At 42.6% G+C, this 14,113-nt stretch overlaps 1 pseudogene; it reads left to right on the forward strand.

Annotated features, from left to right (window-relative positions):
- The first annotated feature begins 1,520 nt into the window (after positions 1–1,520).
- On the forward strand, positions 1,521–13,684 carry LOC135545079 (E3 ubiquitin-protein ligase TRIM11-like; annotated as a pseudogene).
- Positions 13,685–14,113: the final 429 nt, after the last annotated feature.

Consider the following 14,113-nt stretch of genomic DNA (forward strand, 5'->3'; position numbering starts at 1 on the left):
CCCGTGGTGAGGGAGTGGGTAGTGAAGGTGACTGTGGTCAACATAGAGGAGGCAGCTGAGGAGGGGCCAGTGGTGATGGAGTGGGTAGAGAAGGTGACTGTGGTCACCATAGAGAAGGCAGCTGAGGAGGGGCCCGTGGTGATGGAGTGGGTAGAGAAGGTGACTGTGGTCACCATAGAGGAGGCAGCTGAGGAAGGGCCCATGGTGAGGGAGTGGGTAGAGAAGGTGACTGTGGTCACCATAGAGGAGGCAGCTGAGGAGGGGCCAGTGGTGATGGAGTGGGTAGAGAAGGTGACTGTGGTCACCATAGAGGAGGCAGCTGAGGAGGGGCCCGTGGTGATGGAGTGGGTAGAGAAGGTGACTGTGGTCACTATAGAGGAGGCAGCTGAGGAGGGGCCCGTGGTGATGGAGTGGGTAGAGAAGGTGACTGTGGTCACCATAGAGGAGGCAGCTGAGGAAGGGCCAGTGGTGATGGAGTGGGTAGAGAAGGTGACTGTGGTCACCATAGAGGAACAGCTGAGGAGGGGCCCGTGGTGAGGGAGTGGGTAGAGAAGGTGACTGTGGTCACCATACAGGAGGCAGCTGAGGAAGGGCCAGTGGTGATGGAGTGGGTAGAGAAGGTGACTGTGGTCACCATAGAGGAGGCAGCTGAGGAAGGGCCAGGGGTGATGGAGTGGGTAGAGAAGGTGACTGTGGTCACCATAGAGGAGGCAGCTGAGGAGGGGCCCGTGGTGAGGGAGTGGGTAGAGAAGGTGACTGTGGTCACCATAGAGAAGGCAGCTGAGGAAGGGCCAGTGGTGATGGAGTGGGTAGAGAAGGTGACTGTGGTCACCATAGAGAAGGCAGCTGAGGAAGGGCCAGTGGTGATGGAGTGGGTAGAGAAGGTGACTGTGGTCACCATAGAGGAGGCAGCTGAGGTGTGGCCAGTGGTGATGGAGTGGGTAGAGAAGGTGGCTGTGGTCACCATAGAGGAGGCACCTGAGGAATGGCCAGTGTTGATGGAGTGGGTAGAGAAGGTGACTGTGCTCACCATAGAGGAGGCAGCTGAGGAAGGGCCAGTGGTGATGGAGTGGGTAGAGAAGGTGGCTGTGGTCACCATAGAGGAGGCAGCTGAGGAGGGGCCCGTGGTGAGGGAGTGGGTAGAGAAGGTGACTGTGGTCACCATAGAGGAGGCAGCTGAGGAGGGGCCCGTGGTGAGGGAGTGGGTAGAGAAGGTGACTGTGGTCACCATATAGGAGGCAGCTGAGGAGGGGCCAATGGTGATGGAGTGGGTAGAGAAGGTGACTGTGCTCACCATAGAGGAGGCAGCTGAGGAAGGGCCAGTGGTGATGGAGTGGGTAGAGAAGGTGGCTGTGGTCACCATAGAGGAGGCAGCTGAGGAGGGGCCCGTGGTGAGGGAGTGGGTAGAGAAGGTGACTGTGGTCACCATAGAGGAGGCAGCTGAGGAGGGGCCCGTGGTGAGGGAGTGGGTAGAGAAGGTGACTGTGGTCACCATATAGGAGGCAGCTGAGGAGGGGCCAATGGTGATGGAGTGGGTAGAGAAGGTGACTGTGGTCACCATAGAGGAGGCAGCTGAGGAGGGGCCCGTGGTGAGGGAGTGGGTAGAGAAGGTGACTGTGGTCACCATAGAGGAGGCAGCTGAGGAGGGGCCAGTGGTGAGGGAGTGGGTAGAGAAGGTGACTGTGGTCACCATAGAGGAGGCAGCTGAGGAGGGGCCCATGGTGATGAAGGAGGCGGAGAAGGTGACCGTTTTCACCATAGAGGAGGCAGCTGAGGAGGGGCCAGTGGTGATGGCGGAGCATGTGACCATCATCCCCATGGAGGAGGTCGTTGAGGAGGGGCCCGTGGGGATAGAGGAGGCAGAGAAGGTGACTGGGTTGTGGTGGTTAATTTATTTACTATCAAATGAGAAGAGACACACTTATCACACAAGTCAGAGTTATACTTAAACTACATTTTTAATCACTTATTAATAAGGGAGCAGGTCAATACAACGCACACATCGATGGGGTGCACTACGATAATGATGGCTGGTCATGGCTGGTCGGCGATTCACGCTCAGATGATTGGTTGAGAGTCCCGAGACAAAAGTCCAAAAGTCTTTTATAGCCAAGATACACCTCTTTCAACCTACATGACAAACAACATATATAGAATGGATCACAAGGTTAAGATCTGTATGAAAGATACCTATTTATTTATTTATTTTTAACCAGGCAAGTCAATTAAGAACAAATTCTTATTTTCAATGACGGCCTAGGAACAGTGGGTTAACTGTCTGTTCAGGGACAGAATGACAGATTTGTACCTTATCAGCTTGGGGGTTTTAACTTGCAACCTTCAGGTTACTAGTCCAACACTCTAACCACTAGGCTACCCTGCCGACCTAATACATAGCAGACAGTATCTGCTGTGTCAACAGTTTCTATTGTATAGAGAGACCAGTGTCTGGCCCTCTGACTCTAAACTGGAACCATCTCTCCCTGGCACGGTATAGAACAGAAACATTAACTCTTTAGGTTTTATCACCCAAAAGACATGGTAAATCTCCTGTCAGTGTTATCTCCCAGAGGCCCATCCTCAGTAGAACACACACACAATAGTTAACAAAATACTCTATTCTGTTGCATAAAACAACCATTTGATGCAATAAAAGTATTATAAAATAGTCTTGCAATTTTCAACCATAAGGGTCACCATGGCGTAGGCCGTTGAGGATGGGCCCTTGGTGAAGGGGAGACGGAGAAGGTGACCGTGGTCACCATGGAGGAGGCAGTTGAGGGGGGGACGTGATGATGGAGGAGGTGGAGAAGGTGACTGTGGTCACATTGGAGGACACAGTCAAGTTTATAAACGTAGAATAACGTAGCATTCATAGATTGCTTCATAAGCACTAGTCTATACATAATGTTGGCTTGAAATTAAACTTATTTACACTAAAGAGACACTTTTTAAATTAACTTCACAAACATGTTGACATTTGCCATCACGGTTGTCCTGGAGGCAGAATTGAGTGATTTCCCCCTAGATAGGACAGCTGGCTATATTGTAAAGATTCATGGTCAACAAAATTAGCTTTTTGGTCTTAATTTAGGGTTATGGTCAGGCATTAGGGTTAGCATTGTGGTTTGGTTCAAAATCTAATTTTATGGCTTTGTGGCTTTGCCAACTAGTGACCACTTTGCAGAGCTGCCTCTAGAACAAGATTCATGGCGGAAAATGCTAACCTGCACTTCACAATTTCAGACTCGGGAACAATGCACAAACTGTCTATTTTCAGAGAATGTACCAGCTCGTTTTACAAGCATTGCGGCGTGAGAAAAATAGCTTCTTATTTGGCAGGATATTTCAAACTTTTTTAACAAATCAAAAACTGAAAAATTGGGCGTTAAAAATTATTCAGCCCCCTTAAGTTAATACTTTGTAGCGCCACCTTCTGCTGCGATTACAGCTGTAAGTTGCTTGGGGTATGTCTCTATCAGTTTTGCACATCGAGAGACTGAATTTTTTTCCCATTCTTCCTTGCAAAACAGCTTGAGCTCAGTGAGGTTGGATGGAGAGCATTTGTGAACAGCAGTTTTCAGTTCTTTCCACAGATTCTCGATTGGATTCAGGTCTGGACTTTGACTTGGCCATTCTAACACCTGGATATGTTTATTTTTGAACCATTCCATTGTTGATTTTGCTTTATGTTTTGGATCATTGTCTTGTTGGAAGACAAATCTCCGTCCCAGTCTCAGGTCTTTTGCAGACTCCATCAGGTTTTCTTCCAGAATAGTCCTGTATTTGGCTCCATCCATCTTCCCATCAATTTTATCCATCTTTGCTGTCCCTGCTGAAGAAAAGCAGGCCCAAACCATGATGCTGCCACCACCATGTTTGACAGTGGGTATGGTGTGTTCAGGGTGATGAGCTGTGTTGCTTTTACGCCAAACATAACGTTTTGCATTGTTGCCAAAAAAGTTGCCAATTTTGGTTTCATCTGACCAGAGCACCTTATTCCACATGTTTGGTCTCCCAGGTGGCTTGTGGCAAACTTTAAACAACACTTTTTATGGATATCTTTAAGAAATGGCTTTCTTCTTGCCACTCTTCCATAAAGGCCAGATTTGTGCAATATACGACTGATTGTTGTTCTATGGACAGAGTCTCCCACCTCAACTGTAGATCTCTGCAGTTCATCCAGAGTGATCATGGGCCTCTTGGCTGCATCTCTGATCAGTCTTTTCCTTGTATGAGCTGAAAGTTTAGAGGGACGGCCAGGTCTTGGTAGATTTGCAGTGGTCTGATACTCCTTCCATTTCAATATTATCGCTTGCACAGTGCTCCTTGGGATGTTTAAAGCTTGGGAAATCGTTTTGTATCCAAATCCGGCTTTAAACTTCTTCACAACAGTATATCGGACCTGTCTGGTGTGTTCCTTGTTCTTCATGATGCTCTCTGCGCTTTTAACGGACCTCTGAGACTATCACAGTGCAGGTGCATTTATACGGAGACTTGATAACACACAGGTGGATTGTATTTATCATCATTAGTCATTTAGGTCAACATTGGATCATTCAGAGATCCTCATTGAACTTCTTCTAGGGCTACTAAAGTTGTTCAGACCAATCCACTGCTCACCTCTATCAATCAGCATTGTGCCAGGTGCCTATCTTAGTAGGCTATAGTTTGTGAAATGTATACTGTCAAATTCAGTTTTTTTATACCATGAATATAATAAATGACAACAATTAATTTAGGTAAAATAACTATTAAATCATATGCTGCTGTAAATAGGCATACTACGTTATTGTCCTTCATCAGGCAGTAAGCTTTAACAGGACACATGTCCTACCATTTGAAATGATCATGTAGGGTACAATGCACTGCTGAAATGTATGGGTTGGGCAACAGTACATTCCACTCAATATCAGATTACAAAGATGATGTTGTACTTAGAATGTTGCAAGGGGCAGCAATGGCTTGCAGCATGCTGCACCAACATGTTTTATTATATCAAAATAATTCATTCATACTATGTAAACGATTGAAACACACACTCAGAGCTGTTAGTGGTTAATGCATTCATTTATTAAGACATTTATTTATTTATTTTAGCAGTCCTATTGAGACCAAGGACTAATTTGCAACTCACAATTACACAAAAATCCCAATCAAGGCAGCATGGAAAATACAAAAACATTATTTTTAAATCATGAAGAACAACCACATTCCACAGTAAAGAGGTTCTTAACCAACAGACTGAGTTGCTGATGATGTCGCTATAGTCTAGGATCAGAAGAAACGAAGGTGAGGAGAGGAAACATGGCAACAATGACACATTCCTTCTCCACTAGCGCATCATCAGACAAATTACATTTCCCTGGATGGGTTCAGAAGGTGAGGGGTCAGGGGTCAATGTCAGGAGACCAGGCTGCTCCCAAGGGAGGTGGTGGCGGCCTTCTTCCTCTCCTTCATGAGAGAGAGAGTCCGAGAGAAAGAGGCCGGGGTGGTGTATGATTTCAGAAAGCATAGCAGTCGCCATCTGAGCTCTCAGCAATAGGACTTCTATCTTCATCTGAGGTTTCATTTACATCAGAGTCATTAAACATAGCCCCTTCTCCCAGAATCAGCTTGTGGTAGGTGTTCCTGCTGTTGTCTTGGTCTTGTGTCAGTTCACTCAATCTTCTCTTCAGGAGGAAGAGAAGGCCATTCCTCCCTCCCTCTGACAACTCTACTGCATTGCCTAAAAGTCACATGTAAAGTAGTCAATTATTAACAATTTCATTACACAAAATAGTAGGAAGGGTATTTGTAAAGCAAGACAAAAAGTTCAGTCCAAAATATAGTATAAACCTCAACTCACTCTGATCTTGCAGCTGTACGGACAGTACCTCCAGAGTTCCCGCTGCTCTTTGTAGGCTCCCCAGTGCCTCTTCATCTCCTGCACCAGGATCCTCTAATCCTCCTGCAGTCTGTTCACCAACATCAGTCTGTCGAAGATTGCCTTTTTGATGGCAAGATGGCTGTTGTCTGTGAGATGTAAACTCACAGAGGTGTATAACAGAACAACAGCAATGACTGCAGCCTATGCTGAAGGTAAACATTTCATCACAAATAGATACCTTCTGCAATCATATACTTATACTTACTGGTGCCAAGTCTCTCCCATTGCCACACAAAGTTGTCAGTATTGAGCAGCGCATCCATTGTGGGGAGACTAAACTCTGCCTGTTGCTTGTGAGGTTGAACAATGGCAGCTGTCAAGGCTGCTTTGTCCTCAACAATTTTTTCTCAGAATCTGATGCTTCCTGTTGTTGCCGTCTGAATAAAAAAGGGTGATAAGATAGACTGTATATTCAGATACATTACATGACTATAAGTTATAGAGCTACTATAGAGGCACAAACAAAGAGAGTACAAAGCTATCAACTAATTTCTGTTTATGGTCACATGATTTCTCAGTTTAATTAAATGTTTTGCATTAGATCAATGAATAACATAGGGCGTGCCGGCATTTGACCATTAACATGGTCTGATGTGAACGACTAATGCATCTTCTTTCACAAATCAGTTTTACTGCTTGATTTCTAATGTGTTTGAGGTCATATTGTTGTTGGACCTTACCTGTCAAACAGTAGAGGTAGTGTTTCCTCTGTTTCACAATGAGGTAAAGCCCCTCAATCTTCTTCTGGAGATGCCCTGTCTGACTATCCTGAAGATTGGCTGTCAAACATAGGACAAGTTACAAACATGCCTCCACTGAGCAGAGAAACATTCACTTTTCTACCTGTTGGATTCTGGCTTGAAATATAGTTATTCCTATCATCATATTAGAATGTATTGATTACTTTACTTGTATAATACATGTATAGGTTAATAAAGGGTGAATGAAGGGTGAATAGGAACTTTGGGTATGGAAAATTACTGAGTGAGACAAGGGGAAGGGCAGAAAGTGAATATTCTGTTGCTGAATATTGATATTTCTAAGGAAGAAGACAAAGGGGAGCAGTCTAGTTTCAATTCCTGATACTGCAGGCCAGTTGCTGAGGAACTAGGACAATGAGGGATGTGGAACTTAACTGGAGATAAGATCAGCAGTTGAAGAGAGAAGACACTGCTGGGAGGGGGGCCATAGGGACCCACCCCGAAAATCATCTGACTACAGTCCTATCCCATACACACACACTTCCACACCTATGAGGGTCCTAGACTTAGGCAGGCCATGAAAATACCAGTGAGAGGAACATACTGTGTTTCTGACTAACAACAGAGAAGGAGTGTTTATCTTAGACATGCAAGGTGGCAACTCCGTCTACTCAGATGGTATAAATATATGTTTGTGGGTCGAATAAACTTGGTTTGAACTTTTTCTGGTTGTCCGTTTCAGTTTTTGCTCTATTTGTTCAGAACCTAACGTACCTTCAGACATGTAGAAATAGATAAACATTAATGAGAAAGCAGATACAGCAACAACAAAAAAGATTATTAAACCCCCCCAACGTAAAATTGGCAACAGTTTGCCAACATAAAATACATGTTAGTGAACTTCCTCTTATTCCAACCCATTGCCAGTGGTGTATAATGTCTGTCTGTACTGTTGGAAAAACATCTTCAGTCAGCTATTCTAATAAATTACTACTCTGTGGCTCAACAATCAACATAAAGATTTGTCATGTAAGATTTTAAAAAAATACAAGAAAAACATTAACATTATATACAGTGGCTTGCAAAAGTATTCACCCCTCTTGGTATTTTTCAATTTTGTTGTCTTACAACCTGGAATTTAAATGGATTTTTGGGGGGTTAGTATCATTTGATTTATACAACATGCCTACCACTTTGAAGATGCAAAATATGTTTTATTGTGAAACAAACAAGAAATAAGACCAAAAAACTGAAAACTTGAGTGTGCATAACTATTCACCCCCCCAAAGTCAATATTTTGTAGAGCCACCTTTTTATAGCTAATTATAAATCAATAATACATATGTTTCACCTAATGTTGTTTTTGATATTTTTATCACCTTAAGTTCTTGTGAACATTACACGTTTTGAACTTCGATTTGCCAGTTATGGCCTGTAGGCCTCATTGACCTGAGCTCATACAACTCGTTTTTGAGTAAAAAAAGCATAATGTATGGCTTATTTTATCTATAACAAATACTCCGATGAAACATATTGTGCTATTTATCACAGACTACTTCATGTCGAAGTTTAACAAGGACTCTGTCCTCCTCACCAGTGTCACGATCAAAGATGTGATCAAGAGCCTCACATACAGTATATCGTTTGGTCATTGTGCTGCCACAGAATTAATTGTGAGCAAGGCCTCAAAAAAGTTGTATATACCTGTGCTACGAGAAAAGTTCAATATATTATTGAATCAATGTTTGTGAGAATGCCAACAGGTGTGATTCCCGTGGGGGAAAGATGTTATTGGTTAAAGGTTCCCGTGGGGGGTTGCCATGGAAGCCAAGAAGGGGAGTGAGGTGTGTGTATTATCAAACACACATCCATGTGGGCGTCTGGGAGAGGAAGTGTGTTGCCAGAGAATGCCAGACTTTGATGACAAAGTTTGATGACAAAATTTGCCCACGAAGGACCACCTCGCCACCTTCCTGTTCAAGTGAGCACAGCACAACAAGGTGAGTCTCAACATGTCTTGTATGCTGCTGTATAAATGATGTAATATGCCATGGAGATATGTTACTGTAGCTAAGAAAGTAATACTAAGTGTATGTTGTGTAGTAAGCTGTTAGTAGCCCTTGTGCCTCACCTTAATAATTTGGTCTATTTTCCTCTCTTAATTTTGCCTACTGTTCTGACTTGGTGGTGCACATTTAGCCTATAACCTGTTTTAGAGAATTGTAATCATCTAATATTGTAAGAGCTTTCATTGTCTGCTTATAGTCCCTCTTTATTTGGTGTACAGGGAGAATACTGTAAGAACGGCCCATGTTTTGAATTCTGTCGCTGTACATTTCAAAAGTGCTGAACAAATAGTTATATTGACTATGTCTGTCCCTGCTTGCTCATTAATGTCTTATTCAAAATTACAGCTTGGCTCTTACCTGCTTGTCATCCCCGTATGCCATAGTTTGTGTATATCAATTGTCAGTAGAAACCACATTTGTTTAAACAAGTCAGCCATAACAGCTATGTTTTTTTAAAGGCAGTAAATGAGGCTGAATGAACTGTTTCTCTGCCAGACAAGGTGTAGCAGTGGTAAGGAGTAGCAGTAGTAAGGTGTTGGTCCTGCTGTTGGGACTCTGCTGTTGGGACAGCTTTATGTAGACCCTAACAGCACCGTTTGTCACCGTTATTGTGCAATTCATGTATTGTTTAGTGTTGTGCTGTGCTGTGTAGTGGCTTTGCTGGCATGCATCCCACATTTGTTTTTACCCCACAAGATTGACATGCTAAAATCACCACTGACAATGAAAAGGGTGAATATGCAGAGTGCACACTCACCTGGGATATTGCTGATGCTCTCTGCTGGTGCCAATAAGGTAGGCTACACTGTTGTTCGCTCAATGAAGTTGAGAAAATGTATAACTAAAAGACAGATTAGAGTCTTTTCATTGTCTTCTGTTTCCAGCAACCATTTGTTTTCCAGCAATTGTATTTTGAAATATTGTGAGGTGCATTGCTGGGCCTCTACTTCTCACTGACAGTTGCAACTCATAAATAATGCATTTGGTATTTTCTGCGCCCGCTGCCCAAGTTGCGCATGCTGCCTTTCCTTCTGACTGTAGGCAATGTGATTTAAAACAATCCAAGCTAATGATCCTTTGTGGCCAAATCATGCTTTAATAGTCTATTTTGAATGCTTTTATTTATTTTTGGATAGACAGGAGTAGCCTAATAGGTGTATAATTTTGTCAATTCAATTTACTTTAGGGAAGGCTTCCCCTAGCCTTATGGATGCGTTGCCTATGATCATAACTTTCAAGGATTTTATGTTTACATAAGAGGTACATTGAGTCATTGTTGCTTCTGAAAATCTTATGCTCTTCAGCCTACCTTGTCTTCATCTACATCGATCAACTGTGTGCATCCGTTGATGGTTAAATTAGTTATAATGATTGCACAGCTACAATCCACAGATTTGAAGTGTTTCTGTTGCCTATGTCATCACAAAACCGCGTTCAATTTTGCACAGATTGTCTTAATTTTGGGCTCGAGAAGCACCATCGTCCTGGTACAGTACATGCCACTGGCCACGTTTTTTTAATGCTCTGGAATTGAGATTATTAGCAAAATATTCAGAGACTAAAAGGCTGAACAGATACACATTTCTTAGTAGTGGGGAATTACATTGAATCGAATGATTATTCCAATGATTTACTGCACGTAAGGGTGGGGTGCTACTACTAGCCTACTTTGTAATTCACTTTGACCAAATTAAACTTCCATTAAATGTTTGATATTGACATTGGATTGTACATTTCCAATACAGCCAATAACGTAGCACCGATTATATACCATAGATGACCACACCATTCCTTGCTCCTCTTTCATACTCAGAATGTTCAATGATTTTCTAGATGCTGTTGTGCTCGCACATGTCCACAGGGAGAGAGGCAGCAGAGTATATGTTACTGGCCTGTCCTCCTCTGCTCCTCCTGGTACTATGACTGGGGCCAGGAGTTAACCCTTGTCAGGTCCTGTAGAAAATGTTCTTGTCTGACTCATAACTATGTTCACTGACTGGCATGTGAGTTAAGCTTTAGAGCTGCTTAATTTGAGGTTATGTGATATCATTATAATTGCTTTCCATTATCTTCGAAGGTGTTGGATTCTGGGGTAATCTTTGAACATTGTTATACTCAGAGTATAGGAACATTAGTTACAAAGGAGACATGCAGGGTGCCAAAATGAAGCTTGGGAGGGGCTGAGTGCAGAGAAAACAATTGCATGTTACAGTATGCTAAGGATAGAAACCATTAAAGGCTCATATCACTTCGTTCCCTACTTAGCAAGAATGATGCAATGTTTAGAGATAAGGAGGATACTTCACCCAAAGTGGGGTATGAATGTCACCACGGGGGAAGCCATCTATTGGTCTGAATTACAGCTCTAATGACCCTTTGGCAAGAATTAAACTTGGTTAATTAAGCTTCTCTAGTGTCCGTAAGTTATTTACTCTGAAAAATTAAAACCTAACAAATGATATACATAGGTTTAATGACAGTTTAATAACAGTTCTATTTTTGTTCTTCAAAGAAAAGATCTAAGGACAGGATCGAGTTAACACACACAAGTGAGTAAATGATGGAGAGATTATATTTTCTTGCTTTCTCTCCCTACAATGGCCAAGAAAGGCTAAGAAGAAAATATATCTTAAATTTATATTTTACTCAAAAACTATTTATTAGTGTTTTGTTCATTAGACAATTGATAACAGGATCCAAAAAGTTTTGCATGTAAGCACTTATATTTTGAAGATAAAGCACTTTCAGAATAGAGCAAAAACTGTGATGACAAGGCAAATAAAATGTGTATTTAAAAGTTTTTTGTAAAATATCCCTTTAAGCTTAATGCATGTGTAACAGTTTTCTTGACTTGAAGGAGAGGCGGACCAAAACACAGCGTGGTGGTTATTCATGTTTTAATTTATAAAGACACTATACATGAATAAACTAACAAAAAAAGAATTGTGAACAAAAAAAAACTGCCCTATCTGGTGCAAACGCAGAGACAGGAACAATCACCCACAAACACACAGTGAAACCCAGGCTACCTAAGTATGATTCTCAATCAGAGACAACTAATGACACCTGCCTCATAGAAAAACAAACATAGACTGCCCACCCCAACTCACGCCCTGACCATACCAAATAATGACAAAACAAAGGAAATAAAGGTCAGAAAGTGACAGCATGCACATACACTACCGTCAAAAGTTTTAGAACACCTACTCATTCAAGGGTTTTTCATAATTTTTACTATTTTCTACATTGTAAAATTATAGTTAATAACTTTTTATGTTCAAAACTGCGCACTCTCTTCAAACAATAACATGGTATTCATTCACTGTAATAGCTACTGTAAATTGGACAATGCAGTTAGATTAGCAAGAATTTAAGCTTTCTGCCAATATCAGATATGTCTATGTCCTGGGAAATGTTCTTGTCACTTACAACCTCATGCTAATCACATTAGCCTACATTAGCTCAACTATCCCGCGGGCGACCCACCAATCCTGAAAAGGTTGCGTTTGAGCCAATCATTTTTGTTGTTACAAGGTAGGGGGGTATACAGAAGATAGCCCTATTAGGTAAAAGTCCAAGTCCATACTATGGCAAGAACAGCTCAAATAAGCAAAGAGAAATGACAGTCCACTGACCACTGCCTGTGTCCACTGTGTAAACTAAGGTTTTATAGGAGACCAGATCTCTTTGTCAATACTTTCATTGCTGACATGGCTGATCAATTCATGCATGCAGTTCAAGAGAAATCATCCATCAGCCAAGCACAACGTCCTAGCAAACCTGTCGAACTGGGACAAACCTCAAGGCCTGCAAGTCCTGCCTGGTGGGTCTGACCTCTTTCTGTGAGACTCACCTGCAGCCTCATCAGATAGAGCCAGCCCTAAAGAGACACACACTGATTGACCATGTGGACAACCTGGAAGAAGACAGGACGTGTAAGAAGCACAACACATTCCTGGAGGTGTTCTGTAGGACTGACCAGATGTGTGTCTGCCAGTTCTGCACTGAGACAGACCACAAATATCACCACACTGTCCCTATAGAGGAAGAGTGTGAAGAGAGGAAGGCTCAGCTGGAGAAGACAGAGGCACAAGTGCAGCATCTGATCCAGGAGCGACTGCAGAAGATTCAGCAGATGAAACACTCAGTAGATCTCAGAAACAGAGAGAGAAAGCAAAAACCATTCAACTCTTCACTGATCTGGTGCAAAGCTTTCAGAAAAGCCAGACTGACTACATGGAGGTGGTTGAGGAGGAGAATAAAGCAGAAGAGAGGTGGGCTGAAAGGCTCATTTGGGGGTTGTAGCAGGAAATCGTACTGAGCTGGAGAAGCTCTCAAACACTGAAAACCATCTCCACCTTCTCCAGAGCTCTGCATCCCTCTGCAGTTTTCCTCCCACCATGGACTGGTCTCAGATCAGTATTCACACTAAGCTGTGTGTAGGAAACTTGAGGAGAGCTCTGTGTCAGCTTGCAGAGACTCTGAGAATCATGCCCCAGCTGTTAGATACAGTGAATACTTTACATAAGTCATTGTGTGATTCTGAGCACCAGAGGATGCAGCAGTATGCAGTGGATGTGACTCTGAACTCTGATACGGCAAACTGCAAACTTGTCCTGTCTGAGGACAGAAGACAAGTAAGACTTGGAGTATAAAACAACATCTTCCTGACAAACTAGCAAGGTTTGATACTACTCTTTGTGTCCTGGGAAAGGAGGGATTCTCTTCAGGGAGATTCTGCTGAGTTGGAGGTGAAGGGGAAAACTGACTGGTCTATAGGAGTGGCCAGAGAGTCCATCAACAGGAAGGGAAGGATTACACTGAGCCCTGAGAATGGATACTGGATTCTGTCACTGAGGAATGGAGATGATTACACCGCTGGTGCGCCGCTCTATCCATACTTCTGCCCTGGTAAACGTAATGGAAACTCTGTCCCTCTGATCATCTCTACTATCGATGAAATTGAACTTTTTCCGGTCAGCTGATTGTCATTCCTCATTGGGGTTGTGCAAAGAGAGGGAACATTCCCGGAAAAGTACCAATAATCAACAATTTGGGGATTCTTCAATAAAATGTAAAATGAAAAAAAATGCTGAAGATATAAACTATGTTTTTAATATTTTGTAATTCTAGCAGACCTCAAGGACACATCGACAACATTTTTCACCTAGTCAGTTCTGGGATTTCAGGTTTCTGGCCCAACGCTCTTAACTGCTAGGCTACCTGCCACCTTTATATGAAAAATAGAATCCCAAAACTGTAAAATATGAACCTAAATATAACTTAACAATTTAGTGAATATCGTCGCTGCTTTTTATGAAGATTTCAACATGGAATATCCTTTATATTCTTACATTTCTTTATATTTTATATATCTTTGTTGTATTTTTATGGGGCCGAAGTGGTCTCAATAG

Source organism: Oncorhynchus masou, chromosome 9 (genome assembly GCF_036934945.1).
Source record: "Oncorhynchus masou masou isolate Uvic2021 chromosome 9, UVic_Omas_1.1, whole genome shotgun sequence".
NCBI classification, from domain to species: Eukaryota; Metazoa; Chordata; class Actinopteri; order Salmoniformes; family Salmonidae; genus Oncorhynchus; species Oncorhynchus masou.